We start from the raw sequence: 15,560 nt of genomic DNA on the forward strand, positions 1-15,560 counted from the left end.
ACAAAGGCGCAGGTGAACCAATGGTCTGTCCAGCAGTTGTCTGCACTGGTCAATGGTCTGTCCAGCAGTTGGCTGCACTGGTCAATGGTCTGTCCAGCAGTTGGCTGCACTGGTCAATGGTCTGTCCAGCAGTTGTCTGCACTGGTCATTGCTTTGGTGATGAGGGCTCCTTTTTGGTCCCTGGATCGGATGATGGCCTAGTCGATCATGTACCAGTACTTTGATCGTGGGTGTCTCCAGGAAGTCTTGAACTTGCCTTTTTGGCAGAACAGTGTGTCAGTGATGACAGGCTGGTGTTCCGTGCATTCACTGAGCATGAGAACCCCATTGAATTTGCAATTTACACTTCTTTCTTTTCGATGCTTCCTTTCCAGAGTTGGAAATTCTTTCCAACCTTGACGTTGAAGTCCCCAAGGAGTAAGATCTTATCTCCCTTCGGAATGTTGGAGAGTATGGTATCCTGGGTGGGGTAGAAACTTCTTTGGACTCATCATTGGCATCAAAGGTTGGTGATAGGCTCTCATGACTGTTGCCTGCCGCTTTTTGGCAAATTGTAGAAGAGGTCTTAGATGGTGTGGTCATTCTCACTGAATCAGTCTTGGTGCTTCCTAGTCATGTAGTTGATGCTTTCTTCACAGTTTGAGATGATGAGCTGCAAGAGTCGGTTAACAAGCTTGTTCTTGATAGTGAATCCAATTCCATGCATCCAGGGCTGATTCTCAGAATTTCCACTCCAGAAGAAGGTTCTTCCTTGTTCCTTCAGATGTCCTTCGCCTGCTCTTCAGGTCTCTTGCACGGCAGCAAAGCTAATGTTAAAGTGCCTGAGTTCACGGGAAACAAGGGCAGTTCTTTTGCTTGCTACCCATGAGGGTTCATACATTCCAGGTTCCGAAATTGAGTTCAACTTTGATTTTCTCACCGCAGGTGGATGAGCTGCCGAATACAGATTTCCAGCAAGGTTTGAAACTGAACAGACTATTGTAAGGGTGCCTTTTCTCGCCCTTTCTCCATGCAGGGTGAGCAGAGTGCATCCTGGAAAAGGCTGCTCAGTCGTGAAGAAAGCTGCCAAAACGCTCTCCTGTTCCTATTCCGTGAGTGAAACAAGCTCGACTGCCTATGTGCCGGTCCGAAGCTAGGGACTTCCAGATCTCACAGTCTTGCCCCCGTCACCTCTTGATGATCGCTACAGGGCTTGTCTATGTGTGGGGCGTGTTGGTTCCCTCTAGGTAGACGCCTGGCGTGGGACATCTGTTAATGTGGGAATGCTGATGCACATCAGCAGACTCATGGGGCGGGATTCTCCCACAACTGCCCGATGGGCCGATGCCGGCTCCAAGAGCGGCACAAACCACTCCGGTGTCAGGCCAACTGGAAGGTGTGGAATCCTCCACAGTTCCGGGGGCTAGGCCGGCGCTGGAGGGCGCACGAGTTAGCGAATGCGCAGAACTGCCGGCGTGGTTCCGTGCATGCGCAGACCGGCCGGCGTATTCCTGCGCATGCGCCGGGCGTTCTTCTCCACACCGGCCGTGGCGGAGCCCTACAGAGGCCGGCGCAGAAGGAAAGAGTGCCCCACGGCACAGTCCTGGCCACAGATTGGTAGGCCCCGATCATGGGCCAGGCCACAGTGGGGACCACCCCCCGGCGACGGATCCCCCCGTGCCCCCCAAGGACTCACCTGGCCGGCTTACAAGCCAGTTCCTGCCGTGATGGACCATGTCCATTTCACGCCGGTGGGACTGGCCAGGAAATGACGGCAGCTCAGCCCATCGGGCCCCGGAGAATTGCCGGGGGTGGCTGCCAACTGCCCCTGACCAGCACGGTGTAAACCCCGCCTGAAAACCGGCGCTGGAGAATACAGCAGCCGGCGTCGGAGCGGCGGGGTGGGTTTCACGCCGCCCCCCCAGGGATTCTCCGACCCGCCGGAGGGTCGGAGAATCCTGCCCAAGGTCCTTGGCAGAAGGTAAGCCCAGTTCAAGTGCTAAGGGAATCTTTTCCTACTGCTGCGGCCTTTGTCCACTATTGCACCTGTTGATACCACATGAGTGTCTTCTGCCTGATCCACCTGAAGGACTTGTTTTGGATTGTGTTTTGTCTGGTTCCCTCCTTCCAACCTGAATACCATGGGTGATCCTGCCAAGAGACTCCTGACCGCATCATTCCTGGGATCAATGGAATGCTCAAGCCTCTCCATCAAAGACAGTACCACTTGCAGCACCAATATAAATACTGATTGGTTCAATAATGCACGTTAACCCCTAACATTTGCTTGTACCAGTGGTCTACTGCCTTAAATGATCATTATTGGTTTTAAGTTTCCCAGATAGTGCCGATTGTGAATTGTAGCAATCTGGTGGCAACATTCTGAGATACCGTACCCAGATGCGAGAGGGGATATCGGGTAAGAGGGAACCATTGTTTTAAAAACTCAAGAATTAGAAGATGGAAAGGACCATTTGGCTCCTCAAGCCTTCTCCACCATTCGACCAGATCATGCCTAATCTTATATCTCAATGACAGTTCCCCTCATTGTTTCTAATATTCACTGTTTCGACCCCACCACAGATTATCGCCTCAGTAATGGCCTCACCAATGGGAGCATGTTCATCTGTGCGTAGCATTTTGTTCCTACTCCCTCCATTTGTGTCCTCCGAAAAGCAGGGAGAGTCAGTGAATCATAGAATCGAATCAAAGAATCCCTATAGTGCAGAAGGAAGCCATTCGGCCCTTTGAGTCTGCACCGACCCTTCATATGAGCACTCTACCCATGCCAACTCCCCCTATGCCCGTAACCATAACCTAACCTGCACATCCCTGGACATTAAAGAGCAATTTAGCATGGACAATCCACCTAACCCGCACATCTATGGACGATGGGAGGAAATCGGAGCACCCGGAGGAAACCCATGCAGACATGGGGAAGAACATGCAAACTCCACACGGGCATGAGACCCAAGGCCAGAATTGAACCTGGTCCCTGTTGTGAGACAGCAGTGCTAACCACTGTGCCACCGTCCTGCTGTGAGTGAGATACAATGTTTTGGACGCTGTGGCTTTCATGGTTGAGCGATGATAATGTGTGTAGCAGAGTTGCGTTGACACTTGTCATGGGAATGTCACTTTATGAAATGTTTGTCTGCTCAATTGGCTGCAGTGATGTCAGAGTGTGGGTGGAGCTGAGCTCTGGCTCTGCTTTTTAGTTCACTTTGAGGAAAAGCTTGGATGTGTCTGTGTTTTTTGCTTTTGTTTTAGTGTTGGAGCTGAAGCCAGCCAAAGAAGGCGTAATTTTGATCTCTGCCATCTAAAGACTATCTCTAGATCATTTGATGAATTCAGAGTGATAACTGCTCTCAGTAGAGAATTTAAATCTGATGTGCTTCCGTAAAAAGGATTTTTGTCTTATGGATGTTAAAAGGAAAGTTTAAGGATTACTTAGAATGTTGTATTCTTTGGGGGTGTATTTGAATTGATGATTGCTAAGATGTTCACTGTATGTTTTAAAAAGTTTAACTGAGTTCATAGAATAAACATTGTTGTGCTTTAAAAATTACTTTTACATTTCTGTTGCCCCACTCCTGTTGAGTGGGCTGTGTGCTCCCCATACCACAATCTAGTAAAAGCTGTGGGCCAGGTGAACACCATGATATACTTTGGGGTTCTCTAAACCCTGGCCCATAACACACTAGGCAGACTCATTTCATGTAAAATGTTCACTGCTGTCTGAGTAAGGAAACTATCATATAGGCTAAGGTGGATTAGGCAGTCTGAGCTGGGTTCACCAAAGGCACCAGCATCAAAAATGAGGAGAAATTGCTTCATTTAGAGGTTTGTAGATGCTTGGAAATCTCTTACTGAGAAGGTTGTGGCCACTCAGTTATTCAAAAGTGAGATTTATGACAGTGCTTGTGTGAAATGTGGGAGTGAGGTTTACAGCAGCTTTAACTGTGTCAGGCTAAGGTGCAGCTATGAATATTAGATAAGGATTATTGGTCAGTTTGGAATGATCAGATTGGATCAGTGACTGATGCAGTTGGTGGATTATGGCATTTGAAGAGTAATTCACTGACCTTGACCACTCTTTTGTGAAATCATTAAACTTCTTGTAACTGCATCCAGTTTCAGACTTTGATTCCTTGCATTGATGGCCACCAGCTACCTGCTCATATTACCTTCCAAGTGTTTCTGAGGAGGAACTCCTGGCCCACGTGGATACAGCTGGGGAGATTCTCCACCTTCCCAGCCGTGTGTTCCTTGGCAGTGCGCCGTCGCAGGCAGCGGGATTCTCTGTTCCCATGACCAGACAATGGAATTTCCCATTGTGGCCACCCCTCGCTGCCTGGAAACCCACAGGCGGGGGTGCACTGTTGGAAGAACGGAGAATCCCGCCGATGGACAAAGCATTCCTCTCAACCCTTCCTTGCTCCTCTTCCACCATAGCCTCCAGTGCAGCATCTGAAAAACCCTTTCTCCCATCTTTTGCTGTTATTCAATATTTTTCCATGTCACAGTTTGTACAATAAGAGATGCAGGCTAGCTTTAATCAATGCTGTCCAGCTTTAACGTCAGCTAGTGTAGCCATCTGGGAAGACCACTTACAACTAGGAACACAGAACCTTGCAAAGCCTCGCGGGTAAAATGGACAAGGCAAGACTCAGGCAGGATCAGAGCCTGAAATGTATATTTGCAAGCAAGAGATCCGGACGGTATCGAAAATCCGACCAATTAGGATTTTGATGGGGCTGATTAGTATTTGATGGCCCATCTTCACCACAACAATGGGCTGTTACTCGAGCAACCGGTACAGTTCCAGACATTTTGGAGCCACTCCCTGTTCAAGGGAAACGCAAACAGCGGGGTCAGTGACCGCTTGGAACACGCCCAGCCATCCAGATCCCCGCCCATTTATTGGTTCGGAATCGAACAGAGTGATCAGGGATCACCCAATTAGTGGGGTCCAAACTGAAGGACCGCCCAAAAGAGCGCGATAACCCCCAAGTGTAAGAAGAAGGGTTCACCATGTGTTTGTCCTCCCTGGGACGTGGCGCCCCAGCCTCGACCATTTCCAAGTGCAGCAACACCAGAAGTAAGTCCAAGTTCAATGCTCGCTACCAGACGCATGAGGCTAGCTGAGCAGCAGTTTCTTCTGCAGACTCAATAGTTCCAGAATCGGACAGTGGCCACTGTTCCTCTGACCTAAGCATGGTGCCTGAAGTTAAGTACAGGTTGTCTTAGTAGATAGGTACAGTTAACTAGTAGTATTTATATTGCATGACTAATTGTGTGTAAATAAAGTACCCTTGACCTTGAACTAACTAACTGGTGTTTGGCTCTTTGATCGATAGCCGGTTGAACCTTGTGGTGGTATCGTTTGATACCTGGCAACTCTGAGCATTTTTGTGACCTCTTCGAAAAACTCTATCCAGTTCGTGAGACATTACCTCCCCTTTACAAAACCGTGCTGCCTTTCGCAAATACGTCCAATTGCTTTGAAATGGGAGTAGATCTTGTCTCGAAGAATTCTGACCAGTAATTTCCCTACCACTGACATAAGGCTCACCGGTCTGTAGTTCCCTGGCTTATCCTTGCTACTCTTCTGAAACAAAAGAACAACATTGGCTATTCTCCAGTCCTCCGGGACATCACCTGAAGATAGTGAGGATCCAAAGATTACTGTCAAGGCCTCAGCAATTTCCTCTCTAGCCTCCTTCAGTATTCTGGGGTAGATCACCATCAGGCCCTGGGTTCTTATCTACCTGAATATTTTTCAAGACGCCCAACACCTTGTCTTTTTGGATCTCAATGTGACCCAGGCTATCTACACACCCTTCTCCAGACTCAACATCCACCAATTCCTTCTCTTTGGTGAATACTGATGCAAAGTATTCATTTAGTACCTCGCCCATTTCCTCTCGCTCCACACATAGATTCTCTTGCTTGTCCTTCAGTTGGCCAACCCTTTCCCTGCTACCCTCTTGCTTTTAATGTATGTTTAAAAAGCCTTCGGATTTTCCTTAACCCTATCTGCCAATGACTTTTCGTGACCCCTTTTAGCCCTCCTGACTCCTTGCTTAAGTTCCTTCCTACTTTCCTTATGTTCCACACTGGCTTCGCCTGTTACCAGCCTTCTAGCCTGACAAATGCCTCATTTTTCTTTTTGATGGGGCCTACAATATCTCTCGTTATCCAAAGTTCCTGAAATTTACCGTATTTATCCTTCTTCCTCACAGGAACATGCCGGTCCTGAATTCCTTTCAACTGACATTTGAAAGCCTCCCACATGCCAGATGTTGATTTACCCTCAACATCTGCCCCCAATCTAGGTTCTTCAGTTCCCGCCTAATATTGTTATAATTAGCCTTCCCCCAATTTAGCACATTCACCCGAGGACCACTCTTATCCTCGTCCACCAGCACTTTAAAACTTACTGAATTGTGGTCACTGTTCCCTAAATGCTCCGCTACTGAAACTTCTACTACCTGGCCGAGCTCATTCCCCAATACCATGTCCAGTACAGCCCCTTCCCTAGTTGGACTATCTACATATTGTTTTAAGAAGCCCTCCTGGATTCTCCTTACAAACTCTGCCCCATCCAAGACCCTGGCACTAAGTGAGTCCCAGTCAATATTAGGGAAGTTGAAGTCTCCCATCGCAACAACCCTGTTGCTTTTACTCCTTTCCAAAATATGTCTACCTATCTGCTCCTCTATCTCTCGCTGGCTGTTGGGAGGCCTGTAGTAAACCCCAACATTGTGACTGCACCCTTCTTATTCCTGATCTCTACCCATATAGCCTCACTGCCCTCTGATGTGTCCTCCCGAAGTACAGCTGTGATAGTCTCCTGAACCAGTAGCGCAACTCCGCCACCCCTTTTACATCCCCCTCTATCCCGCCTGAAACATCTAAATCCTGGAATATTTAGCAACCAATCCTGTCCTTCTCTCAACCAGGTCTCTGTAATGGCAACAACATCATAGTTCCAAGTACTAATCTAAGCTCTACATGGTCTGTGTTGCTGGAAGTAACAAAGATTCCCAATGGCCAGAGAATTCGAGCCTATGTCACCAAAGGAAAGCATATGGATAAGAAAGAAAAGAGAAGGTGGGCAAAGATAGATCATGAGGGACCCTGCCGACTGCCTTACCTGTTATACTGCTTGCATTAAAACATATGCAGTTCAGGCTACCAGACCCGCTGTTTTCAGCAACATCGCCCTGTCTGCTCTTCCTCAGAGCCACACTGGCCCTATTCCCAACTTCTCCCTCAATGTTTTCACCTTCTGACCTATTGCTCCGGTACCCACCCCCCTGCCATACTAGTTTAAACCCTCCAGTGTGACACTAGCAAACCTCGCGGCCAGGATATTTATGCCTCTCCAGTTTAAATGCAACCCTTCTTATACAGGTCAGACCTGCTCTGGGGCAGCATGGTAGCATTGTGGATAGCACAATCGCTTCACAGCTCCAGGGTCCCAGATTCGATTCCCGGCTTCGGTCACTGTCTGTGCGGAGTCTGCACATCCTCCCCGTGTGTGCGTGGGTTTCCTCCGGGTACTCCAGTTTCCTCCCACAGTCCAAAGATGTGCAGGTTAGGTGGATTGGCCACGCTAAATTGCCCTTAGTGTCCAAAATTGCCCTTAGTGTTGGGTGGGGTTACTGGGTTATGGGGATAGGGTGGAGGTGTTGACCTTGGGTAGGATGCTCTTTCCAAGAGCCAGTGCAGACTCAATGGGCCAAATGGCCTCCTTCTGCATTGTAAATTGTAAACTTCTATGCTCCGGAAGAGCTCCCAGTGGTCCAGATAACGGAAACCCTCCCTCCTACACATGCTGTTTAGCCACGTGTTTAGCTGCTCTATCTTCCTATTTCTAGACTTACTGGCATGTGGCACAGGGAGTAATCCTGAGATTACAACCCTACAAGTCCTGTCTATTAACTCCCTATTAGCTCCCTGAACCCTGTTGCATGATCTCATGCCCCTTCCTGCCTATGTCGTTCGTACCAATATGTACCACGACCTCTGCCTGTTTGCCCACCCCTTCAGGATGCCCACTATCCATTCTGAGACATCCTGGACCTTGGCACCAGGGAGGCAACATACCATCCTGGAGTCTCTTACAAGTCCACAGAAGCGACTTTCTGTGCCCCTGACCATAGAGCCCCCTATGACTATTGCTCTTCTGCTCTTTGACCCTCCCTGCTGAACATCAGAGCCAGCCGTTGTGTCACTGCTCTGGCTGCTGCTGTTTTCCCTGATAGGCTATCCCCCCCGACAATATCCAAAGGGGTATACCTGTTCGAGAGGGGGACAACCATAGGGGAATCCTGCACTGACTGCCTGCCCCTTCTGGTGGTCCCCTGTCTCTCTGCCTGCACCTTGGGTGTGACCATATCTCTATAACTCCTATCTATGATGCTTTCCGCCGCCTGCATGCTCCTAAGTGCATCCAATTGCTGCTCCAACCGAACCACGTGGTCTGTGAGGAGCTGCCACTGGTTACACTTGCTGGAGATGTAGTCGACCGGAATGTTGGAAGCGTCACCAATCTGCCACATCTCACAGTTGGAGCACTGCACCCCGATGAGTGACATTTAAGCCCTAATTAATTAATTAAAAATAAAAATCACTTACCTTTCCAGGATGCTCTCTGGTTCTCTCCCTGCAGATTACCAGTTACAGGCCAGAAGAAAGAGAACAAAATGGTCGGAAAAAAACACCTTCTCCCACTCTGCACAGAATTACCTCACTGCACCAAATTACCAAACTCTAATTCCCACTCTGGATGCGTCTCACTCACTCAGGATGTGTCTCGTGCGCAAAGCTTACTGAGTGCGCTTTCTGTCTGTCTTTTATTGCAGACCTCAGCTAACCAGGGTGACTCACACTACTTAAGCTTCAAACAGAAGAATACAATGTACACCCTTGTGCCACTAAACAGGCCTCAGGAGACTGACATTGCTGATCTTGGTCTTCAACTCCATTTTTCCACCCACTCCCCATATCTCTTTATTCCCTAAGAAACTAAAATTCTGTTTAACTCAACCTTAAATATATTCAACAATGGAGCATAAACAACCCACTGGGTTAGACAATTGCAAAGGTTCACAACCCTTTGAGTGAATTAATTTTTCTGCATCTAAATTCTTATCCCTTATCCTGAGGCTGTGACCCCCATGTTTCGGATTCCCCAGCCAATGGAAATACCTGTCCCACTATTTGGTTCCACTCTTAACTACACAATTGTAGCCAGTGTATCTCCATCATTGACTTCCATTCCAACCCTAAAATCATAGTCGCCAGGGTGAATGAAATGAAATGAATGAAAATGAAATGAAATGAAAATCGCTTATTGTCACAAGCAGGCTTCAAATGAAGTTACTGTGAAAAGCCCTTAGTTGCCACATTCCGCCGCCTGTTCGGGAAGGCTGGTACGGGAATTGAACTGTGCTGCTGGCCTGCCTTGGTCTGCTTTAAAAGCCAGTGATTTAGCCCAGTGTGCTAAACCAGCCCCTGTCCCTCATGATCTCTCAGGTCCCTCATGATCTATCTTTGCCCACCTTCTCTTTTTCTTTCTTATCCATATGCTCTCCTTTGGTGACATAGGCTGGAATTCTCTGGCCATTGGGAATCTCTGTTACTGCTGGCAACACACCCCATCCCCCCAGGTTTCCCAGCTGCGTGAGGTGTCTTCAATAGGAAATCCTTTGACAACTGGCGAGAACAGAAAATCCAGCCACCAGCGAATGGCGCCTCTCCGAGAAACACGTGGCTGGGGGAACGGACAATCCAGCCCATGACCTCTAGACTTGCAAAAAGGTTTGATATGTACAATGATGATACTCAGCATTTCCTCTCCATCAGCTCCCTCCACCCTTCCAGTGCCCACTTTCTCATCAGGCATCCTTGAACAAGACAACATTTCTTTGAGCTATTCATTGGGAAGAGCAAAAGCATGATTTTCTGCACTTCTACAAACCGGAAGTATTTACTGAAAAACAAAAGAGAAAAGAAAAATCAAGGGCAAAACAATTCCGTAATCTTCATGAATTAAACCACCAAACAATCCTCCAGTGAGTTATTGGAAATCTGAACCCATCCCAAGATTGTGATTGTTGAAAAGAAATCTTGGCAAGGACAAAAGATGGTAAAGAACAAAATATCAAAAATACAGAGAACATGAAGACAACCAATGAATCCAACGTATAAGTTTCATTTATTTTGTTGAAAATGACTAATTATAAACATACTGGAGCTCAAACAAGTGAACTCTCTGGCCTGGTGAAGTCAGGATCCCAACATTTCACACTTAACCCCCTAGAGGCATCCTAAAAACAACACCAACCCACACAATTAGCCCCTGGAGCCAGCCTGAGAAATTCAAGACACATTTTTCCCTTCTTGGAGCGAAAAGCCGACTTAGCTGCAGATTGGAGAAAATAAACATTTCCCGAGCAATGAAACAATTCCACAATTCCTTGGAAGCAAAAATAAAACCCAAGTTAATGCCAAAGACGTGATACAAGGACAGCAAGAAATCAGAAAAGAATGAAGGAGTATCGTGAGAAATAAAACATTCCCAAATATAGTTATTTAAATACAACAAAGATTTGGGAATATATTTCTGAACTATAGGAGTTAGTCTGAGGTTGTAAAATGTAGTGAAGAGCTACAAAAGGCCATAGTAAAGAACATCACTGAAAATGAAAAGTAAGATGAGAAAAACCAAGCTATAATAGTTAGGGTGGGTCTGAGTTTTTACAGACTGAAAGTCACCATAGTCCCAGAGGACCATAGGCTGTTCTTCTCTGAGAGAGAGAGAGAGAGAGAGCTGAACGGTGGTGATTTAACCTGAGGGTCACCATCTCAGGCAAGGGACAAGTTTGAGAAGGCGAGGCCTTCATGTTAACCTCAGCCGGTACAGGAGGTCAGTTAGCTCAGTTGGCTGGACAGCTGGTTCGGGCTACGGAGCGATGCTAACCGTGGTTTTGCCAGACTATGATCTAACTGTTCGAACTGCATGAGCTGAGAATTCTAGGTATAGGCGTTCACTGGTCAACCTTGCATTGAATGAGTGGTGATAAGGGCACAAATAAAATAGCCCCGTTCCCTTCACTGACAACTACTTAATTTTAATTATTTTTAATTGATCTAATTGAAGGTGCCACTTTGTAACAAGGTATCTTGGCTCAGTGGTACTATTCTTGTTTCTGCATCAGAATATTGAGAAATCAAGTTTGATTCAAGAAATTCTGAGCACATAATCGAGGCTGGCACCTCAGTGCAGGTCCTGCACTTTTAGGGGTCCTGCCTTTTGATTGAGGTGTTGATCCAAGAAACCATCTGCTCTCTCAGGTGGGCATAAGAGTTTTATTTGAAGGAAAGCAGGCTTCTTTCAGTATCCTGGCCACCAATTGTTTGTTCAATCAACACCCCTAAACACAAATCTTCTAGTCATCGATCCCATTGCTGGTTGAAGGGCATTGCTCTGCACACATTGGCTATTAGGTTTCTGACATTAAACGGTGCTGTAAAGTTCCCAAGTGCGTAACTGACAGTTAACAGTTGGGATGTCCTGCGGTTTTGAACGATGCTATATAAATGTGAGATCAAGAGTAAAATTCCATCTATTCTGTCTACATTATCCATACATGGGCACCACCGACTGTTCCATTGTGAATTGTTCCAATTCCTGCCATTATTGCACCATCTCTCAATAAGATTACCAATTTGCTACCTACGGAATTCAAATTGTGAGAATTTGGTGCTGTGGCACCAAATGTACTTGGAACTGAATTGACATGTTGGCAGGAAGAGGTGTGTTTCTTCCTCTAGTTTCTGAAAATTTACATACAACAGAAACAGGGCCACTAGGATGAAAACTATAAGCCTTATGGGTAGAGAATAATGCACAACTCCACCATTTTCCAGCTAAGTTAAGTCTTTATCGGTTGCATAATCTCACGCAATATAACTTCGGTGTGATGAAAGATTTTGTTCTCTTATTCCGCACCAGTGGACAGTTTGGAACCTCACTGGTGGAATGCCAACTCAATGATGACTCATGACATCTGTACATCCCTCCTGCTCCCTTATCCCTTTAAAACTCAATGCTAACTCATGTTTCCCATCCAACCCCCATAACACCTCATACTCTCCATGCCAGCGCCATAGACATTCATTCATTTTGCACCATGGGACCAGAGATGACAAAAGCTGAGTTATCTAATCCAGCTCTCACTCCGGCACATATGGTGGTGAAAACAATTTCCATGTGCAAAACCCATTTAAAGCTTTAAAATCTTCTCACATTGTTAATCTCCCATAAAAACAAAGAACCTTCTATTCAGACCCCACATCAAAAACAGCTCAAGCTTATTTAAACTGTCAATCAAACTTTAAAATCAAAACCCCTGCTGAGATAATTGGAGCTTTTCAAACTCAGACAAGCATTCATAATGACATAATTTGGAAAATGTAAATGAAGAACTCTCTTGAAACTGGATGGCCGGATGCTACTATATTTGTATAACTTGAAGCAGATGGCCTGTCAATCAAAACAGTCCACGAGACGTTGGGCTGGACTCTCCGATCCTGGAGGCCGAAATCACATTCGGCAACGGGGTGGAGAATCCCCGATGCCAAAATCAGGGAGATGCCGCTTTCATGATGCTCTGCCCCCTGCAGTATCCACAGCCTCCATACATTGGCTGAGGCACGACCCGCGACGCTCCATCTCCGCCCGGTCAAGTGCCCAATGGCGTGGGACACATGTGGTCTCACCCATCGGGAACTCAGTGTGGTGGCTGCAGACTCAGTCTCTGTGGTGTATCGGCAGCTAGAGCCGGGTGCTCTATGCTGCCTCCCTGCCAGCCCCCAGTAAAACACCACTGTTTCCACACCGGCATGGGGACATAGTCACCAAATCGGAGAATCCAGTCCAACATATTCTAATTCTCAGTGACAGCTTCAGCCTTTGTTTATATTAAGTTTAAAGAGCAGGGAATTTAAAAAACCTCAGATCACGACAGTTGCACACCATATCTGCCCTTCAAAGTGTTTAAATCTACTTTATCAACTCAGCACTATGTGGTTTAAAGTCCTTGTAAGAGCCAGAATGGGTTTTGTTTGAACTCAGCACTCAGTTTAAACAACCCTGTTGAGTATGGGTTTCCCTCTTGTGTGAATCACAGCCGACCCCTTTCCCAAACAGCAAAAAATGTAATCAGAAACTGGGCGAGGACCTATGCATGCATATTCCCTCCAACATTTTGAAAGGCCCTCAGAGTCTTCACCATGTCATGAAAATGTGGGCCATAAGTGAAGAAATATTCAACAAAATCTGAGATACTTTTGTAGTTGTTCTTTGGGAAAATAAGTTGTACAGATTCTAAAATCGTTAAAAATATTCTGGGAAATATGTAAAACGACCCGATGCACAAGAGATTTGACAACTAAAACGGGAAATTTGAGTCACTGGAATGGAAAGAGTTAATAAAAACTTTTTTTTTAATTGTTCTCCTAGAATGTAAACCCAGAAATGTCTATCATCTGCTCAAATCATTGAACCACCAGTCAGCAAATGCTGTAAATCAGACTGAACCTCTGCAAAATTGTCTGTTTACATTTTCCCTCAGCGTACCTGTCATTCAGCTTTCACCGTGGCCAACCCTGTTAGCATATGGCATTACAATGGCTTAGTGAGCTAGTAATATATCCTCTTTTGGACATTTCAGGCTCATTATTTGAACAGATATATTATAGCCCATGTGTTAAGTGAAACTCTAATTTGAGGTGAGCCACCCCATGGAGGTTGTTCTCCATCTGGTGACTTCTTTTATGAGGCATTACCAGAATGTATTCTAATGAGCATTTTATTACTCATACCACCTGCTGCTAATCTGTTACCCCAAAAGCCTAATTGAAGAGGTGGTTTACAGTAGTTTCAATATCGTCACTTGGGGATACAGCGATAAGCCTAGTGAAAAGTTGTCATCGCACCGATTTTTACTTTTGCATTAAGTGATTAGGGTGTGCTGATTATAGCAAATCCAAAATTGTGGTTAGGTTGTGTAACAGATACTCTCAACTTAACTCTTTGAGTGCCAAACCTCCTTTTACAGTGTGTGATCATTCACCACTCCACTCAAACGTTTAGGCTGTTTACGGCCATAATTTTATTTTTATGCTTAAAAAAGCAGTAGAGGCCGCAAATCCGAAAATCAGAAGAAGCCTGGCAATCGTCAACAGGCTCAGCAACTTCTGAAGGTCAGAAATAGGCTATTGTTTTGGGTAGGACTCTATATCAGATTGGGTGCCTCAGCTGCTGAAGGAGACTCAGACCAGAGGACATCGATGAAAGATTTGAGCCAGCTGTTTCAGCACTGAATTTTGGAAATGTTTTCTACACACAAAGGGTGCAAGAGGTTTGAAATTCTTTTTGGCAATGGTTAATTTTGAATTATTGATAGATTTTTGTGAACCTAGGAGATTCAGGGATATAGTTGAAAGGACACAGTTCAGCCATGATCTGAGTGAGTGCTGGAACAGACTCGTAGAGCTAAAAGACCCACTTCTTATTCTACATTCCTTTGTTGTGTAGAACTTTGGTGAGGCCACAGCTGGAGTACTGTGTGCAAATCTGGTTACCACGTTATAGGAAGGATGTGATTGCACTGGAGGAGGTGCAGAGGCGATTCACCAAGATGCTGCCTGGGATGGAGAACTTAACTTATGAAGAGAGATTAGATAGGCTTGGGTTGCTTTTGCTGGAGTAGAGAAGACTGAGGGGCGACCTGATCAAGGTATACAAGATTATGAGGGGCACAGACAGGGTGGATAGGGAGCAGCTGTTCCACTTCGTTGAAGGGTCAGTTATGAGGGGACACAAGTTCAAGTGGAGGGGCAGGAGGGTTTAGGGGGGATTTGAGGAAATGCTTTTTCACCCAGAGGGTGATGATGGTCTGGAATGCATTACCTGGGAGGGTGGTAGAGGCGGGTTGCCTCACATCCTTTAAAAAGTACTTGAATAGGGGTGGCACGGTGGCGCAGTAGTTAGCACTGCTGCCTCACGGGGCTGAAGACCGGGTTCGATCCCGGCCCCATGTCACTCTCCGTGTGGAGTTTGCACGTTCTCCCTGTTTCTGCATGGGTCTCACCCCCACAACCCAAAGATGTGCAGGGAACGTGGATTTGCCACGCTAAATTGCCCCTTAATTAGGAAATAAAATTTATATTAAAAAACAATGAGCACTTGACATTCAAGGCTATGGACCAAGTGCTGGCAAATGGGATTAGGTAGGCAGATCAGATGTTTTTCATGTGTCGGTACAGATTCAATGGGTCAATGCGCTTTGTGATTCTGTGATTCTGTTTCCTGCACATTTTGCTGTTATCTTGAGGGTCCTGAATTCAGGGGTCCCTGACATCGGGGTGAAAAGCAAGTTCTAAGACCTCACTTCCCGGCAGTGGGGTCTGCTATCAATATTAACCACAGGCGGCCTCCTCATTGGGTGACTGTGCATGCCATCAAATTATGGATGGAGAGCGAGCTCCTGATGCTGCCTGCC

The sequence above is a fragment of the Scyliorhinus canicula genome, chromosome 8, assembly GCF_902713615.1.
Source record: "Scyliorhinus canicula chromosome 8, sScyCan1.1, whole genome shotgun sequence".
Lineage (NCBI taxonomy): Eukaryota > Metazoa > Chordata > Chondrichthyes > Carcharhiniformes > Scyliorhinidae > Scyliorhinus > Scyliorhinus canicula.